Below are 19,884 nucleotides of genomic sequence, written 5' to 3' on the forward strand. Positions count from 1 at the left end.
TGGTGTCACATTGCCTCTGGATTCACAGATTCTACTTGTTGTGGCTGGACTTAGTGGATTGTATGTGTGGACATATGTTATTGCCATACTACTGGTCAGTGATTACTTCCCTTTTTATGTTTGCTCTATCATGTGGTAGCTTCCTCATTCTCTTGCATGGTTTGGTAATGGCTGGAGTCCAGCATGCCAGATGCCTGCGTGTATGGCATTGTGTGTTGTTGTTATTTGTGATTGCATACTCCAAGCATTCCTGTCTGTGTGCATGGAATGACTGAATAACATGTTCTGTGGTGTGTCCCCTATTCTGCACTTGCACAGGGCCTTTTGTGGATTCAAAATTGGTTTTGAGGGCTGCAACCTATGCTTTACACATGTTTTTCACTGTGGTATTCTGGCCAGGGACTGGGGTCAGGATGTGTATATCCAGTGTGATTACTCTATGGTCTGGTCTTACCAGTGAGGGGTACACTTCTCATCTTGCCATCCAGTACACATGTTGCTGATTATCACATCCAGTATGCTTACCCCTCTTGTGGGAGTGGTAAATTGTTCCTGGGCATTTTGGTTTATGGAATCTTGGTAATTTTCTCCTACTGTGTTCGTGCTAGTATAATGCTCCCAGTGTATGTCTGGGTATTTTCAGTCAAGCAATATAATGTGGTTTGGGGGGCTTGATATATTCATGTATTCCGACATAGGCCAGGTGCAGTTCCTGGTATTAGGACAGTAGTCTGCAGCAGGCTATATACTGGGAGGCGGTTTTAGCCATTGGTATTTGACCATGGCTAATCCATGCTGCTTCTTGTTGTGGTACCAACATGGGGGTGTGGTTATCCTTGCCATTTCTTGCTAGTCACCCTCCTTTTGTAGCTTGTTCCATGTTTTGCGGCTGTACAGCACAGTATGAGGTGTGACCTGGTAGTGTTAGGGTGCTGATGTGAGCCTTGACCCAGTTCTCTATTACAGGACTGGTATCTACATTCTCCATACTGTGTGCGTTTACACTGCACACATCTTGCTGTTTATACATCTGTCATTGGGTAGCATTACATCTAGGTTCCTATCCCTTGTAGAACCTATGAAGGTGGGTTTGTGTTTTGAGACTTACCTATTCAGGGCATGCTGTGGGTACTGACAGCTTTTGCCAGTATCCATGGGGCATGGCATGATAGGTGCACGACACCCCTAGCAGGTGGTGCATCATGTCATGCTCCGCATGTCTTCCCAGCCTGAAACACATTGGCTCCCCTTTGACTAACTGCATTACTTCAGCCAGTTATTGCACTTGATCATCCCATCGTCATTTTGAGGCTTCATGCTTGGTGAGGGTGGATGTTAATCAGGGTGCTCATGTGTGCATATAGTACATGGTGTTGCATTACTTAACACATGGCATTCATGCCTCAGGTGGTGCTGCAGGGCTGCCTATGTCAGATGCGCATATTACACTTCCCTGTACATGTTTGTGAGCAGGTCATGTCATTTTAGGCATCCATGTTATTATTTGATTGAGTCAGAGGGGTATCATTCCCAGGGTTCCTACTGAGCCAGTGTATGTGCTATGCGTTGCCTCTTTGCAAAGGCCAGGGCATACTGGGCATGCCTCCTTCTGCCTACTGGGGCAGGCTCAGGTTGTTCCTCCTCTGAGTCACGCTCTGCCTGTGATGGCCTTGGCAATGGTGGGGGGCTGTTTGGCCCGGCCCTATGCTGGTCCTGCTGCAGCTGTTTTTGCAAGATCATATTATGTAGCATAGCACATACCATGACAATTTGGGTACATGTAGTTGGTGTGTACTGCAAGGCTCCACCAGATGTGTCCAGACACCGGAACCATGACTTGAGCAGCCCAAACACACGCTCTGTTACATTACGTGTTTGTGCGTGTGCCTCATTATGGCGTTCCTGTTCAGGTGTGTGTGCGTTTCTGATGGGTGTCATCAGCCACGGCTCCAGTGCATAACCTGCATCCCCCAGTAGGTGTCCGTGTGGGATGTCCCCATTGGCAAATGTCTGGTACAGCTGCGTCAAATGCCAGATGTGGGAATCGTGGTAACTCCCAGGGCAGCCAGCACACACATTCATTATTATGCCCTGGGCATCACACACAACCTGGCAGTTGATGGAGGGGAAGCCTTTGCGGTTAAGGTAGGCCCTACCCCGCTCACCGGCTGGTGCTTTGATGCGTATGTGCATGCAGTCTATTGCACCCACTATCTCAGTGTATTCCGCTATTTGCTGGAAGAGACGCATATTGCTGGCCAAAACCTCACGGGCATTGGGGAAATATACATGATCACCGACATGTGCTGACATGGCATCCAGGAACTGGTGCAGTACCCTGGAGGCTGATGCCTGTGATATCCCCATCATATCACCAGTTGTTCTCTGGAAGGTACCTGTTGCTAGTATTCTTAGGCCAACACATACCTTGGTTTCCACTGGGATGGGTTCCCCTCTGTTGATTCTGTGTGTGAGGCGTGGCCTGCACAGCTCAACAATTTGCTGCAGGAGCTCTCTGTCCACTCTATAACACTCTACTATCTCCAGCTCATGTAACCCATGGTAGGTAACCCTGGGCCTGTACACTCTTCTCTGTCTCCTCACTGTGGGTTGTCTGGCACCATCTGCATTGTCACCACCCTCAGCAAGTCGCCTATGTCTCATTATGACAGCTATGGCAGCCCCTAACATTTCTGCTCTGAGTTCAGCTTTTTCAGTTTTCACTTCTATTAGCTTACTCCTGTCTTGCAGTGTCTTTTAAGGGAAACATCCTGCCCTACTGTTTGCAGGGTTTTAAGTGCTGGGCTGGGCTACTATTCTGCCTGTGTAATTGCCTGCTTCTAATTGTTTTCACCTGCTAGCTTCAGCAGTTATCCCTGCTAGCTTCCTATTAATTCTGTTGCTTCCTTTTTCCTCTCTGTTTCCTCAGGGGGGAGCAACGTGCATACTATCAGACACACGCTCACAGTGGCTTACACGCGCGCACATGTGCTTACATGGTTCAGAATCTACTTATTTGGGTTAAAACGCGTGTACACCCATGCAAACACTGTTACACGTCTGCCAACAGCCTCCAACATACTCAGCCTGCCCTACATGCGCGCACACCAGTGCAAACAGTGTTAAACATCTCCCAACACGCTCCCACATGCTCAGACTGCCTTACACGCGCGCACACTGTCCTACTCGCACTTCATGGCATGCACACGTGCGCATGCACACCCAGTAAGAAACTTTGGCATAAGTAACAGTGTACACCTTCCATTTCTTGACTTTCCATGACTTATCTAGTGGCACACCTCTTTCCATGATCTGTGTCTGTCATTTGTCATGTTACACTGGCCTCCAATGAACTGCATTTCTTTCTACCATTCCCCCCTGTGATGTCACCTATCTCCTACTCTATTCCTCCCCCTTATGTATTTCTTACACTACTCAGACTGTGCTCATTTGCTATGTGACTGTGAGATTCAGTATCCTAACCCTCATTTACATGAGATTGCCTACTAATGCCTAGTTACATGTCTTAGACTCAGCTTCCCCCCTTAGCAACCACTACAAGGTGGCCATGTTGTTTTTGGTCTGCTGGTCCCTGCATTGTCATTCCATGTATTGCATGAAACCCACATTTGTGGGTTTATAACCTTCATTTTTATGTTTTATACAGCGCAGCCTGCTTTGCTGGGCGCTGGGTTTATATTTTTAATATTTTTGCATCGGGTTATATTGCCAATGGCCACATATTTGGCCATTGGCATGCTGCCTGAGTCATATGCACCCTTTTTTTGGAGCTGACATGGTCTGCTAGGAATTTGCAGAAACTTACTCAGTTGTCAACTGAGTACATTTCTGCAGCTAAAACGTCTCTTACACAGACTGGTTTCTGCTTCGTGGATCGCTAATATACCTCATTTGCATACCTTTCGGCTGCAAGTGAGGTATTTAGCATGTCCACGCCCAGTCCGTGTAAGAGATATTTTAGCTGGTCTCTTACACGGAGTTTAGGGCTGTTCCTGGATCGCGAGGCTTGCATGGAGTGTTGCACGTCTCTTACACTCTGTGCAAGCCTTCGTGAATCCTGTCCCTTATCTTTTTCTCCATTTTACTTGAACTTCCAATGAATGCCTTCATGAGACTAATTAGTGTTAGCAAAAAACATAGACTAAATATGGCAAAGGTTGAATGATAATGATAATGGAAAAACTCATGTTAATTCATACAGTAGGTATTTTGCTACAATTACAGATCTATGTTTTCTTTTATTATAGTCTGTAATGGTAACCTTTTTGCATACTAAGATGCATGACTTGTCTTGATTGACTGTACCATTTGAAAGTTGTTAATCAGGTCATATGAGCATTTTTGCTATTCAGACAGTATTATTGGCAAACAGTTCAAAAACTGCCTAAATGAAATACAGTCTCCCTTTTCTTCTCCCCCCCCCTTTTTTATTTTGCACAGCCAGAACTACAGCCCTTCATATTCAAAACAATATGCAAAGTACTTAGACTGTTAACTAGCTGTGTAATAGCTAGTTTATAACTAATTATTAGGATCAAGTCACATAATTATTTACTTGAGGATCATTAGTTGCTTGCTGACTGTTAAGTTATCCAAACGATCCTCACATGGCCAGTTCACTAAGAGAAACTTGCCTGTAAGAGCCTGTATGTTAATATATGCCCGGGAATTTTTTATTCTTTATTCTTCCATCTTAGAAGTTGAAGAGTGATTCTGTTTATTAATATATACCCCGGAATTCTTTATTCTTTATTCTTCCATCTTAGAAGTTGAAGAGCGATTCTGTTTATTCACAAGACCATTTCTCCAAGAAGACATGAAGAGGAAGTGTTTCAGTGCTGATTGCAACAGGATAAGGTGGACTAAAGGCAACTGAGAGAGGTAGGAACAAACAGACAGCACAGTGCATTTCTGGGTTTGCCAAATTGACTATTACTATCCTTAGTTTGGAATGTTGCAACGGAGCTCACAGCCTGACATTTGGATCCCTTACCATCTCAATTTGGATAAAATCAGTGATTTCTGCATTGAAGGGGGGAAATGGTTTTACCAAAAAGCCATTTAGGGTTTCTTTGTGCAGCAACCTTCGATTTAAACAAGGGTTCAAGTCAATCTGCAGCTAGGTAAGCTACATATTTTCTTTTAGCTTTTCATTTTCAATTTCCTTCTTTTCAGAGTTTCAGGAGTTCTCCAAAAGCTTTAGGGAAGGCAGCTTTAGCTTCAGATTGAGTTTTAGCTAATAATTTCTGGTCATTTTTTGAGAAGGCTAGAGTGCTAGGATATTTAATTTAAAATTTGACCTTTTTGTTAATAAGAAAGACACAGAACGGTGCAAGCCATTGTCTGGCTTGTTTAATTTGCATAGGTAAGTCTTGTGTAAATGTAATTATGTGTCCATTCCAGTTTAATGATCCTTTTTGTTTTGCTGCATGTAAGATTTCTTGAACACGCTGATAGTTTAGTAATGTAGAACCACAGAAAAAGGAAAATAAGGCAACATGAACAAATAAGTCCATACACATATACATAAGATCATACTTTAGCTCATTAAATTCTTAAGCTTCAGTAGGCATGTTATAGCACTCATGTCATTGAGAGCTGGGTAGATGTATGCATTGAGGAGCACTTGCCAAAATAATTCTAGCCTATCCAACTCTAATGTAACAGGACCACCTATCTTAATGAGATAAAGTATGAGCTTATGTATGTGTATGGATATATCTGTTCATTTATTTTTATATGTACATATATTAATATTCAGATGTACCTATTTTATATGTTGTTTGAACAACACAGGTTTTACATACATTTTATATTAGTTGTAGTATTTACGTTCAATATGAGTGGTTAGATTTTTTTGTGGTTTCTTTTAATGGAAGTTTTTGTGTCATGTGATCATTCAGAGGAGGGATATTTAAATGAGAAAGAAGTTCTACATATTTGCTGATCAAGTGCAAGTATGTTTTGAATGAAAAGTGGTTCATTAAAATTTGATTACCTTTAAAAATTAAAATTGGATTACCTTTACCCTTGGTTTGCCTTATTTTCCTTTTTCTGTGGTTTTAAGTTTGTCTGGAGTCTTTTGGATTTTGCTAGTTTAGTAACTTAGCATAGACCTGACGAGGACTGGTAGGGTTTTGTGATCTTCGGAGAGCTCTATGCATTCTCTCTATTACAATCCCCAGATTCAGCAAGCCCTGCATGGTGTGCAGGACTAGTGCAGGAGCTCCAGCAGGCAATATGTCTCCCATGCGATCCAGGAATAAGCTGTAGGGATGTGCAAGAGCGCTCCTGCACTAGTCCTGCACGGATTCAGCTCCTGTATGCAAATTACCCCATTTGCAGGTGAAATCCATGTAAATGAGGTGAATTTGCAATCCAGGAAGCTGGCAGCCAGCCGTGCAGGACTAGTGTAATCTGCAGAAATGTACTCAGTAACCGAGTACATTTCTGCAAACTACAAAACGGAGCCATGACAGCTCCAAATAAAGGGTGGATATTATGTTGAAAGCATGCCAATGGCCAAATATTTGGCAAATGAGATTGGACTGAAAAAAAAATAAGCATTCTAACCAAAATCACTATTTTGCCATTATACTCAATGGCAGGCAAAAGACAACATGGCCAATGAATAGTGGTTGCTAAGGGGGGAGGCTCAGTGTGAGACCTGTAACTATGCATCAGCAGGCAATCCTATGCAAATGAGGGGGATTATACTGAATCCCAGATTTCCCCTCACTGCTAGTCAGCACACAGCAGTGTAAGAGCAGGAATAGCTTGGTGTAAGCCTAGGAGTTAGCTGACATCATAGGGGTGTGTGTCAGGCATACTTTAAGAAGATTGGAGCCCTGTGGGTTGGGTTTGCCCTTAGTTTAGCAGAGCTAAGCAAGGGGGTGTGTCTGAGGCTGCCTAGCACTCTTTACATTGCCTAAGTGGGTGTGTGCACTGCACACTGGTTTTTAAAGGAAAAAAAAAAAGTAAACCAGGAAATAGCAGCTCTGTGCACATTTGAGCACTGTGTTTGCACGGTGCACCCTCCGGCTTGAACAGAAAGGCAATTAGAAGGGAAAACAGCAGTAAGAAGGTAATCTAGGATTACTAGCATAGCTGGTTGGTGAAATGTATCAGAATCAGCCAATTACAAAGGCAGCAGACCAGTTCAGCCCAGAACACTACTATAAACTATGCAAACACCTTTCTCTCTGATCTTTCCCACATACTCTACACCACCGGTGCATACAAGTGGGGGAATTTTTAACAAACAAAAACAACAATATGATAGGGGCTGCAATAGCTATCATACATCAAAATGTGGAAGAGGCTGAGGGTGGTGAGGATGTGAATGCTGTTGACCAACCCACATTGAGGACACAAAGAAGAGTGTACAGACCCAGGGTAACTAGCAGAGGCTACATGAGGTGGAGATAGTGGAGCACTATAGGGTGGACAGGGACCTCCTACAGCAAATTATTGAGCTGTGCAGGCCATGTCTGACATACAGAACTAACAGAGGAGAACCCATCCCAGTGGATACCAAGGTATGTTTAGGCCTAAGAATACTAGCTACAGGTACCTTCCAAAGGCCAACTGGGGATATCATGGGGATCTCACAGGTATCAGCAACCAGGGTACTCCACCAGTTCCTGGATGCCATGTCAGCACATGGCGGTGAGAACGTATATTTCCCCAACACCCATGAGGCATTGGCCAGCAATATGCATCTCTTCCACCAAATAGCAGAATACCCTGAGGTAGTGGGCACTATAGACTGCACACACATAAGCATCAAAGCACCAGCCAGTGAGCGAGGCATGGTCTACATTAACTGCAAAGGCTTCCCCTCCATCAACAGCCAGGCCATGTGCGATGCTCAGGGCATACTAATGAATGTGTGTGCTGGCTGCTCTGGAAGCTATCACGATTCCCACATCTGGCATCTGATGCAGCTGTACCAGAGATTTGAGAGTGGGGAAATCCCTTACGGTCACCTAGTGAGAGATGCTGGTTACACTCTGGAGCCGTGGCTGATGAAACCCATCAGAAATGCACACACACCTGAACAAGAACTCCATAATGAGACACACGCACAGACCAGAGATGCAATAGAATGTGTGTTTGGGATGCTCAAGTCATGGTTCCAGTGCCTGGACACAACTGGTGGAGCCTTGCAGTAATCCCCAGCTACATGTACTCATATTGTCATCGTATGTGCCATGCTACACAATATGATCCTGCAGAAACAGCTGCAGCAGGAACAGCATGGGGCAGGGCCACGCAGCTCCCAACCATTGCCAAGGCATGCACAGGCACAGAGTGACTCGGAGGAGGAACAACCTGAGCTTTCCCCAGTAGGTAGAAGGAGGCATGCCCAGTATGCCCTGGCCTTGGCAAAGAGGCAACGCATAGCATATATGCTGACACAGGAGGGACCCAGGGAATGACAAATCTCTCTGATTCGCACATACAGTAAAAGGGATGCCAAACATAGCACTACCTGTGCTCAACCATGTATAGGGAGTGTACTATGTGCCTCTGACATAGGCAGCCCACCAGCACCATCCTCAATACTGTCACACTCACAAAGTAAGTCACGCTCCTTACCAGTTGCCAAATGGGGTAGTATGTGTTGTTACCTGTATCTGTGGATGTGAGCATGCAAGGGAATAGGGTAGCTGAATGGGATGCCAGCAGATAGTAGACACCTATACTGGCAGCATGAGATCTGTAACAAATACTGGTGTCACCACAGTAGCCAGTGCTACACATGGTGACAAAACCCACTGCAGGAAATGTGCTGGGCCACATATGTGTCCATATGACACATACATGCCATTCAGGGAGGTTCACATACCCAACAATAGTCTCAGCCAGCAGGACAAGTGTGACAAAGACAAACAAAAGCTGTGCTAAGGCCTCAGAATGTTGGCTATAGGTAACCTCCCCCCAGGCCTACACAGACATACTACAGCAGGTCAGGCAGTGGGATGTTAGTTTTGAAGGGTAGGAAGTCAGAAACTGATATGCAGGTCAATCAAACTTAAGAGCTGTAGTGCACTAATATGCCTCTAGTCAGCATGATAGGTTAGAATACAGAATGAAATGGAGTACCTGACACACCAGTACAGTCATAGCAAATGTGTACAAGTGTCAGGTGTGCCCCCGAATCCTATGTAGAAATGTAGAAACAGTCAGGTGTGCCCCCAGTCCTGTGTAGAATTGTAGAAACAGTCAGGTGTGCCCCTCTCCCAATTCTGTGTAGAAATGTAGAAACAGTCAGGTGTGCCCTCTCCCCCAATTCTATGTAGAAATGTAGAAACAGTCAGGTGTGCCTCCTCCCTCACTCCTGTGTAGAAATGTTGAAACAGTCAGTTGTGGCCCCCCAATCCTGTGTAGAAATGTAGAAACAGTCAGGTGTGCTCCCCAATCCTGTGTAGATGTAGAAACAGTCAGGTGTGCCCCTCCCCCTATCTTATGTAGAAATGTAGAACCAGTCAGGTGTTCCCCACCCCCAGTCCTATATACAAATGTAGTAACAGTCTGGTGTGCCCCCCAATCTTATGTAGACATGTTGTAACAGTTGGGTGTGCCCCACAAATCCTATGTAGAAATATAGTAACAGTCAGGTGTGCCCCCCTCCAATCTGATGTAGACATGTAGGAACATGTATGTGTAGGTATAATACCAGTGGAGCACAGATTACCTGAGGTGGCCAAGGTAGCAGGATAGATTGTAGCATTTGTACAATATGCAGGTATGCGTGTGTTAGGTTGGTGTGTGTTTCATATTATGTGAGAGTGGTCAGTATGTATGCATGCTGAGGTTTGACCTGGTGGCCAATGCCCACTACTGCCAATGACAGGGCCAGGTCCTCACAACCGCAGTGCCAAAGACAATGTTCCCCAGTATAACACAATAGCGCTAAGCCCTTGTAAATGTATGGTGGTAATATGTGTCACCATCTGAAAGATGGACATGGCATGACTGTTGGGCTAGATATACAGAGAAAAGTACCCCAGACATACAGTATATAATGTGTAACCATGAAATGGACACACCCTTGAAATTGTACATGGAGGTATGCATTACAATATCTGGGCTTGTAGTAGGAAATACTGATGTTGTCTGGGTCACAAATGTGTTGTCTACATATCACAAAGGTGATAGGACTGATGTATTGGGAAATGGCTGATGTCCCTGCACGAGCCAGCATAACTGGAATGCCCCATGCATATCAGTGAGTCAGATGCAAGTAGTGTACATAGCACACATGCACCCAGCTCACCCAAACACCACACACAGGTACCTCAACAGTCTTATCCCTGCTGTTGGGAATGGGTACAATATGACCCCCCACCTGTGTATGGCAATAGTGAAAGAATGCAGCATGCAGTGCAAGTGTCCCATGCAGGTGTGTCCCTAGCTGTAAGCATCACCCTGCCAGCATCCACACCACCTGATCAATACTGATGGAAAGTATTGGCATGAACACCTAGCACACCTACCTTGTCACCCCAGGGGAATATGCTGTATGGCAGTCTGGGACTGTAGGACTGACAGAATGCAACGGCCTGCTACTACCAATGTATGTTATGTCATGTACACCCAAATAAAAACATAACACACTCCACATAAGCTATATGCAAGGCCATGTGAACAAACCACAGTAACATGTCCACCATGTCCCACTGCATGAACTGTGGACCAACATTAACACACAGCTATGATGATGTGATAACTATAGGGAAAGTATCAGAGAATGAGTGCATAATGTATGGAAGAGGATAGAATAATAGAGGTGGGGGTGGGAGCATGGGCAGGATGGAATGTGCAAAGTCTGACACACAGCTGTGTGCACATACTATCCCTGGCTGCAAACACAAAAATGGGTGGCTACAAACCTGACTGTACACCACAATAGGGGTAATGTCTTGACTTATGACCCCTGCCTCTGGATAACCTGTGTGAATCTGTACAGCTGTGAGGTATTGCCACAGCAAGATAAGGCCATACTGTCACGTCGGTGGATGTACAAGTATGGGATCCTCTGCCATCACTGTATCAAGGTGCTGAACTGGATACACACACCCAGCAGCAAGTGGCTGCAGCTCCCCCTCCAGAATGGCATAACATTACATGAATATGTGGGTATTTGACCACAATACTGGACACAGTTGCATTCAACCTGTGTACACCAGGACATCACTGTGAGCAAACATGTCCACATGACAGTACTTGAGGACATAAAACATCACAGTGTATAAGAGTACACATGTCTGAATCTCTGCTAACACCAGTACCACGTAGCAGAAGCAGCACAGACACAATCTCCTACAGTTCACACTATCCCTTGCACAGCTTGACCCCATATTGCCAAGTGATCTACAGATATTCTGCAAACACAGTTTGCTAGCTGTAGGTATGGAATACCAAGGTCTGCACTGGAGTACAAACTACCTGGAATAGATCCACACATACAATACAGAAGGGCATACTGGGCATGCTCAGACACTTAGAGAAATGAAGGCAATTTCAGAAAACACACTGAAAGGTCATACTGGGCATGCTCACACACAAACAAATGAAGCCCATGTCTGCCAACAACAGTGGACCATACATATCTGACAGTTGCAGATGTTAGTGCATACACTCCTCAGTATGCACAAGTCATGCCTTGCACACACATTGGATAAGAATACACACATATATCCAAGGACAACACACTATAATATGCCAAAAGTACACATACATAGATGTGTGAAAGACAGTGACAGTGACAAAGATCCTTCCATCATGATGCATATCCCACCCAGCACCTAGCCAAATGGCTACAATCACATGATGTGTAAATGTCACTCACTGTAGAAATTAGCCACTGGCATCCCTCAGCATTAAAGACTCTGTGGTGCAAGTGCTAGCTGTGCAACATGACTGTACAAGGCAGTAGTCATCTAGCAGTTGTATACACGTACCTGCGGAATATAAACCTGCGTGTGCCTGAGTGTGGTGTGGCTACCTCTAAATGAGAGGAGAAGCCCAGTAATCTCTGTGGCACGTCCTATAACTGCGTAATACTGTAGTGTGATAAACTAGTTAGGTAGGAGTTCTAATCCCAGACATCACAATTGTGTGTGTCTCTGTCTGTGTAGGGAGCAATGCTTTCACATTCCCTGCAATTCAAATGCCCTACTTTGGCAAGCCTGCTGATAGCATTCACTTTGAAATATACCTTTGGGAAAGGAGTAGCCCAGTAATCTCCATGGTGTGTCCTATAACAGTGTAATGCTGTAGTGTGATATAATACTTTGGTAGTTCTGTTCCCAGACATGGCAAGTGTGGATGTTTGTTTGTGTGTTTCTTTGTCTGTGTAGGGTGCAATGCATTTCAGGCCATTCACAATGCTATCAATGTAGGTGCAGGGTCAACCTGCTGTCCATTACCAGTTCCTGCCACATAAGGACAGAACTGGCACATTTGATGATATCAATCTGTGTACACAACATGGGCCAGACACCCTAGGTACAGTTCCACATGTCACTGTACATGCATGTGGGGTGTGTGCATATCCCAGACACCTTCCATGTCATGGACTAAAGAACACATACATGGCAAGCACTGCACAGCAATGGCCACACACAATAGTTACCCAGGTGACTGGATGGTGAATACAATACCCATCTGTGTGGGCCACTCTAGACACTACACCCCTGAGCCACACTGTACACCATTGTCATGTGGCCTGATGCCAAGATATACCTTTCACTTAGCCTTGTTTAGCCTACTGGCACAGTCAACCACTACACACCCATGAAGCAATGCACCCACGCATGTCAGTACTGGCACCCTGTGTCTGTGTGTGTGGTTTATGATGCTTTTGACCACATTCACACTCACTACAACTCCCATTGGCATACTGAGGCATGGTGTTTGATGTCAGACACCTTCACATACCCTTTGCGCATATAACCTCTGGATAACCCCTGTGGTGCATGTGATACCTCCGGATTACTGCATTGTGGCAAACTAACTAGTTAGGAAGTATATTCCTGACCCTGCCAAGTGTGTCAATGTGTGCGAGTCCCTGAGAGAGTGTGGCTATGCTGACACTGACACTTGTTCATGTGGACAGGCACATGTACTACACCTGCCGTATCGCTACCATATCATGTTGCAAATGTCACTCACCATCACATATACATTTGAACAGCTTCTCAACATGTAAGCTATGTGGAGCATGAATAACTGCATAAACACGTGATAGCAATATATAGTCAGTCAGGGGTTTGAAACCCTGTACTGGTAGGTGTGTGACACAAACATGCTTAGGTTTTACTCTCCCACCCCCTCCCTGACTTACTTTGTCTCTGTCTGTCTCTCTCACTCCCTCTCTGGTGGATGTGGACAACTACACCTGCTTTGATTAGACAGCAGCTTGTGTTTTGTAAGTGATGCTCATGATCAGCTGATGGCCTCTGTACAAATTGCAAACCTCCTCTAGCTGATTCCATGTGGAACAGCTGTGGCAACATTCCCACTGCCAATTGCATGGAAACACACTCCAATATCTAGGAACATCATTTTGGTGTTGGGCCTTTCATTCATTGTGAACAGGTCCTAGATCTGGTGTTTGGCAAACAGCTTCACAGATGGATTTGGGATTTACCTCTAACAACATACACTGTGGAAACAGGCCAACACACAGGAGGTGGATGTGCCTGACATGACTACAGAATGTAAGTGTTGCTATTCTGCATTTGGAGTAATGTCAGTTTGAAAGGGTGTTTGTGGATATGGCTGGTCTGCATGTTTTAATACCTGTCATGACAGTGCTATGGTTTTGAGAAAACACCCATTTGTAGGGTCATCTGCAGACTGGGCTGTGTGTGGAGCCTTTTGTTTCTTGTGTTACTCACAGAACACCTATCTGCAAACTGCAGAAGTATAGTGTGAGGATTGCAGTCAGTACATGGTGACAGCCATGAGAGTTACTGACTTCATATCCCTCATAGGACATATGTCACAACAAACCCTGGTATGATAGCAAATGTATGAGGTTATCACAGCAACATGCCAATATTGGGGCAGTGTTTGTAGCTTCAGCCATAAGTCTGTCAATCTTTGTACATATGTCATGCAGTAAAAGGTGCATATATCCTGTACACCATTAGTTATTGGCATCATACCTGATAACAAGCCAGCCAGATATCAGACTGCTAGACATGTTATGTATAGTAGGGGTTGTTTCTGAAGACATAGCTTGGCCATTCTGTGGTTGTGTGTACAGTACTGGGGTGTGTGTACTTAGGGTGATTGTCAACAGTATGTGTATTGTGCATACATACCTTGGGCTGTGCACAGACTGTGGCAGATGCCATTGTTGTGGGTCCTGTTTTATCTGATGTTACATGCTGCTCCAGTGTAAGGTACGCTACTGGCTCACATGTATCCTATACCACAGACAGCCATCGGACCACACAGTGCCATGACCCAGTGTATGTAGGGTCAGTGTGTGAGTGGCACATATGAGGATGGTGTTTATCAGACAGTCCATATATTGTCATATTAAGCTTGCGAGCCATATCTGGCTGTGGCTGTGTTTACATTGGTTGTGGGTATGCACTTTCACACTGGTGTCTGTTACTCTGTGCTGTGACATGTGTGTAGAGCCTGCTATAATCACAGGTACATGTGTATTCCCCCATACAAAATGTAGTCCACTGTTGTGGCAGTCTGCCTGTAGTTTGCACAGTGCTTTGTGACTTGTCTAGCAGCCTAGTGTAATTACACAGTGTGCTGATATGTCCAGTTATTTGCAAGACATACTGCTGGAAGGCCACCATAACTGTTGCATATTTCTGACAAAGCAGTCAGATTCTGTACAGATGTAATGCACTAACTACTGGGTAGTATGTGGCCATGTGACCCCTTCACCACCAGGTATTATGTGTCAGGACAGACTGGCGTGTGTGCATGCATAAACTGTATGGGGGTATGTAGTCCAGTATTTACGTGATATACCCATGTACACTGCTATTAACATCCACATTGGGAGGTGTGGTCCATATGTCTCGCATAAAGGGGGTACATGTACACCTCTTGACTGAGCACAGAGTGCCAGACTGTCCACATATATTGATCATATCACTGCTGTAGTCCACAGGATCATTACTGTGCAAGCAGTGGTACTGTACTATGATGTCCTTAGGATGTCTGTCAATAGCCAATGGTGCACATGTTAAAAGCATATGCGACCTCCCACACACAACATGTCTGTTAAGACAACCCCTATTACAGTAGCAACAGTCTACATATATACCTGCAATACATGCATGACATCCCCTTACACTAAGAGGTTGGGACTATTGGTTCTGAGGTAGGACTCCACTCCATGTTCTGGACATATGGTAAACATATATGTATATATATTTATCCATATATCTATATAGATATATACACATATACATATCAACATGCATATAGATATATATATATATATATATATATATATATATATATATATATATATACATATATATATATATATATATATATATATATATATATATATATATATATATATACACACACACATATAAACACTCAAATATATACATATACACAGCAGTATATGTCTACACATATACAGATATAGATACATATGCACATATACTTATGGATATCTACATATATATATATATAGGCAGCAATAGGTATATCTGAATAGATATGTATGCATATGTAGTTATAGATATCTACATATATGTCAACATAAATAGGTATATCTGTACACATAGGATGTGCATATATATATATATATATATATATATATATATATATACATACATACACACACACACACACACAAAGCGATCTACACATAGCCATATATATGATGCACTATACAGATGTGTAGACAGACATATGTATGAATATACACATGTATGTACATGAAGACATATACCAACATATGCATATGTAGATATTCATATTCCTGTCATGTGTAAACATCACGGTTGTGTATACATTCCCAGATGTATCTCACCACATGTATCTGATATGTATACATTATGATATAACAACATACGTGATGCAACAGTAATATCAATAACAAGTACTACACAATTGTGGAAATAAAAGCAATTGTTCAATACTAATCTATGTGTGTATTGACAGATATATTGGAAAAACAACTGTCTTCGTAGTGGTTAACTGTTGTGAGTATAGTGTACAGAGTCCTGGATTCAAGGCCTGCAAGGGCTATTTATTTTGTCACTGGGCAGAGCAAGTGCTGCAGATACAGAGTGGTTAAGGCAGTTTTGAGCATCTTTAAGTGGGTTTGCGTGAAGCTAAGCAGTGCTAACGTATGGTTAAATGTATGGGCGCTTACACCATGTGGGCTTCGGTTACCAGTGTGCAAATCTGCTTAGCTGTTATATTGGAGCAATGCTGACACCTGCTAAGCATGGCTTAGCCTTGGTAACCAGTTCACACCACCCAGTCTGATAACATAGCAGGGTAATGACATCTGTATTAAGTGTATGTAATGCCAAGTACAAGACATGCACGTTTGTGCTGTCATTACAGTAGCAAGGGGTGTGAGTGTCATGTCTGGGACACACAAGTATATGAGACCTGTACAGCACTGTTATCCATGTGAATGTGTTACATGCAGGGGTAGTAACCCAGGGTACATGCTGTCACACTAGCATTTAGTGTATCATGGCAGTACTACTGTTGGCAGTGATTTCCCAGTCAAGAGTAGAGTGCTAAATGTAGTACTGACAACAAGCACTCCTGTAGCCATAGCTGGACTCTGAGGCCTTCCTGTCATGTTCCTGGTGTGTGAGCTGTGTCACAGTATGTATCCTCTACTGGATAATGATCCAACATGTGGAATGTAACTGTAGACTACCATCTGTACAGCACATGTTAGTGAGGGCTTCCAACATGTAGTTATGGCATACATATTGTTGTCAAGCATCTATCTGTCAACACATACATCCTAGAGGAGCATAGCTACTTGCCAAGCTGATGACTGTCAGTCCCTGTACAGATGTGCAGATGGAAGGTATCCAGCTGGGATATGTACAGGCAACCTATGCTTGATTGGCACTGACATATCTGTCCAGCCGTGGTAATAACTGGCACATATAGGAGACAACACCCTGTACGCACCACATGCCATGGATACCTCCACTACACTACCACAGTCAACAGAACATGCTTGGGTACAAGTCTCTATCACAGACATTAATCATGTGTTGTAATACATGTTGCATACATGTCAACTGGATCACCTCAGTGGCCATGTGCAGGAGGCACTGAAAGGATTGGCTGATGCATGTCACTCTCACCCTGAGGGTCACCACAGTGGTGTCTGTTGATAGATTGCCTGCTTACACATGGCAGGTGGGATGATACCACTGTACACACATCCCATTTATAACCCATCTCCCCATGGACAATAGCCATGTACACAGCTATGACCACCTGCAGTGATGCACCCCAGTACTGACACCTGTGTACGTGTGCATTACTGAGGATAGCAGTGTCTGTGTGTTAGTACACCTGTAGTTGGTAATTCCATGAAGGCCTTCACAACCACCGCAACACCCATTGCCATAGTCAGTTGTAGCTTCTGCTGTATCGGATATTACATGTACCCTGTTATGCTCCTCTCCCTACCGGCTACACAAGCCTTGCAGTACCAGCACAACAGTTGAGTTCTGGCAAGTGTGTGTATGTGTGCATGTCTGTATATCTGTAGGGTACAGCATTCCGAGGCCACATACTCCTAGTACAATACCCATTACCACACAGTAGTACAGATAGTGTTGTTGCTGCCCATAGGTGAGGCATGACAATGCAACACCCTACTATGCCTGTGGCATGTGCATTTGATGCATATCCCTGCAGTACCACTGTTGGGATATACAATGAGTTGTATCGCAGTCGTGGGCAATGTGTGATGTTGGGTATGTCAGAGTATCATCATGGGTTCCCCCACTGGGGGATGTAGGTGCTGTGTACACTGTCATTACTCCATGGTACACCTGGTATATTTCCAATGTACCACTTTATGGTGACCACTGTCACCTTCAGCCATGCAGGTAACTGATACCACAATCCAGCCCAGTTATGCATGTGCTGTGTGCAGCCTACCTGTAACACATTGGACACACAGACAAGTTAGTTAGCACCGATAGGTCCAGGTCTCTTGGATGTGTTTCTGCCTGTTATGTGTCTGTTAATGTGTATATGATGGTGTGCCACACTATGTATTGTCCATATACAACCATTACATCCCCCGTTAGCATTCTTTACATGTCTGGGGATGTTCTGCATGTAACATGTAACCTGGAATACACCTTACCACCCTAAACACTGTGTGTTGCGTGCAATGAAAGCCACAAAGTTCAGTAGCACTATATACCTAGGTAGGGGTCTAGTCCCAGTTTTTCCAAGTAAGAGTGTGTGTGTGTATGTGAATGGGTCTACATCAGGTTGCAGATTATACACAATCCAGTGGGTCACCTGTCCAGGTGGCACAGGCAATAACTGTTATACAAACCTGAAACATGTGTTCAACTATACCCCTGATATGTCACAGCCATGTTGTCAACACAGTGCCATACCCCTTGTGGAATATGACTGCAGACCATCCTCCTGCTGACACATGTACACCTACAACACAAATGGATAACATTATGGAGACCACAATCAACCAGTGTTACTAAAAGCCATAATGCATCATTGCTGGATGGCTACACTACCTGACATGCATGCATTAAACATTGCTCCTGACAGCATGTTACACTGCAGTACTTTGGTACACTGTAGTACAGTCACTGTGTGCATCAGAACCATGTTAACCTGTCCCTGCACTGATGTTATGGATGACAGGGATGTGGCACAGGTATCATCATATGCACAGGGTGTGTTGTTGGTTTGACAGAGGCCGAGGGTGGGCCATACATTTGTCACCATGTTTGTGGGTGAGGGCTGTAATGAGTTGAACTGGGCATAGTGATCTGGTGTATGTAAGTATGGGGTTGCCCCAGGTGTGTTCATATAGCATGTGGGTATGCATGCACACAGTTCTGCCATGTGGCTGCCCTATACAGGTGTTTATGGAAAGCTGCAGACCATACCTGGCAGGGTGTGCAGTTCACTACCTCCATCCATGTACACATGGACTGTGCCTGCCAGGGGTTCCATAGGCACGTCCAGATACAGGCCTTGATGTGCTACTCTCCCCTGATGCTAACAGATATCAACTGGAACCAGGTCCCTCCTGGGACTGGCCAGGACCACGTGCTCATGGCCTGCTGTAGTGTGGAGTGGAGATCACCTCTTGTGCAGTGCTGGGGCTGGTACTGCCACTACGGGAGCACCTTGGTTTCCTAGCACGTTCATGTTGACCACTAGCTGTTGGTGTTGCTGGCCTACATCCCATGCAGCCATCACTGCACTCCCACCACATGTTCAAGCATGGACAAACCATGGTCAATGAGGCCCATCATCTCACCAAACCATCTATCCATAACCTCGGTGTGAGTACAGAGGGCACCAGACAGTTCATGGAAGTTGTCGCTTGCAGATGTGAGAGCAGCCCTCTGCAGCCTCAGGCCCTGTCTGGTGTACAGTTCCATACATGCCTGTGCCTCCATGACAGCCTGAAACATGTGCCTGGTGGTACAAGTTGTGGCGCATCTGCCAGGGGCATGATGACCAGTGGCCCTACCATGAGCATCGTGGGACATCTGCCTATGTGGTGCCCTGCCAGACATCTGGCTATGCCTGCTGTGAGTAGACATGGTACACATGGATACCACACTCTCCTGTGCACTGCCACCAACTGCCAGC

The sequence above is a fragment of the Protopterus annectens genome, chromosome 4.part0 (assembly GCF_019279795.1).
Source record: "Protopterus annectens isolate FY-2018-M chromosome 4.part0, PAN1.0, whole genome shotgun sequence".
NCBI lineage: Eukaryota > Metazoa > Chordata > Ceratodontiformes > Protopteridae > Protopterus > Protopterus annectens.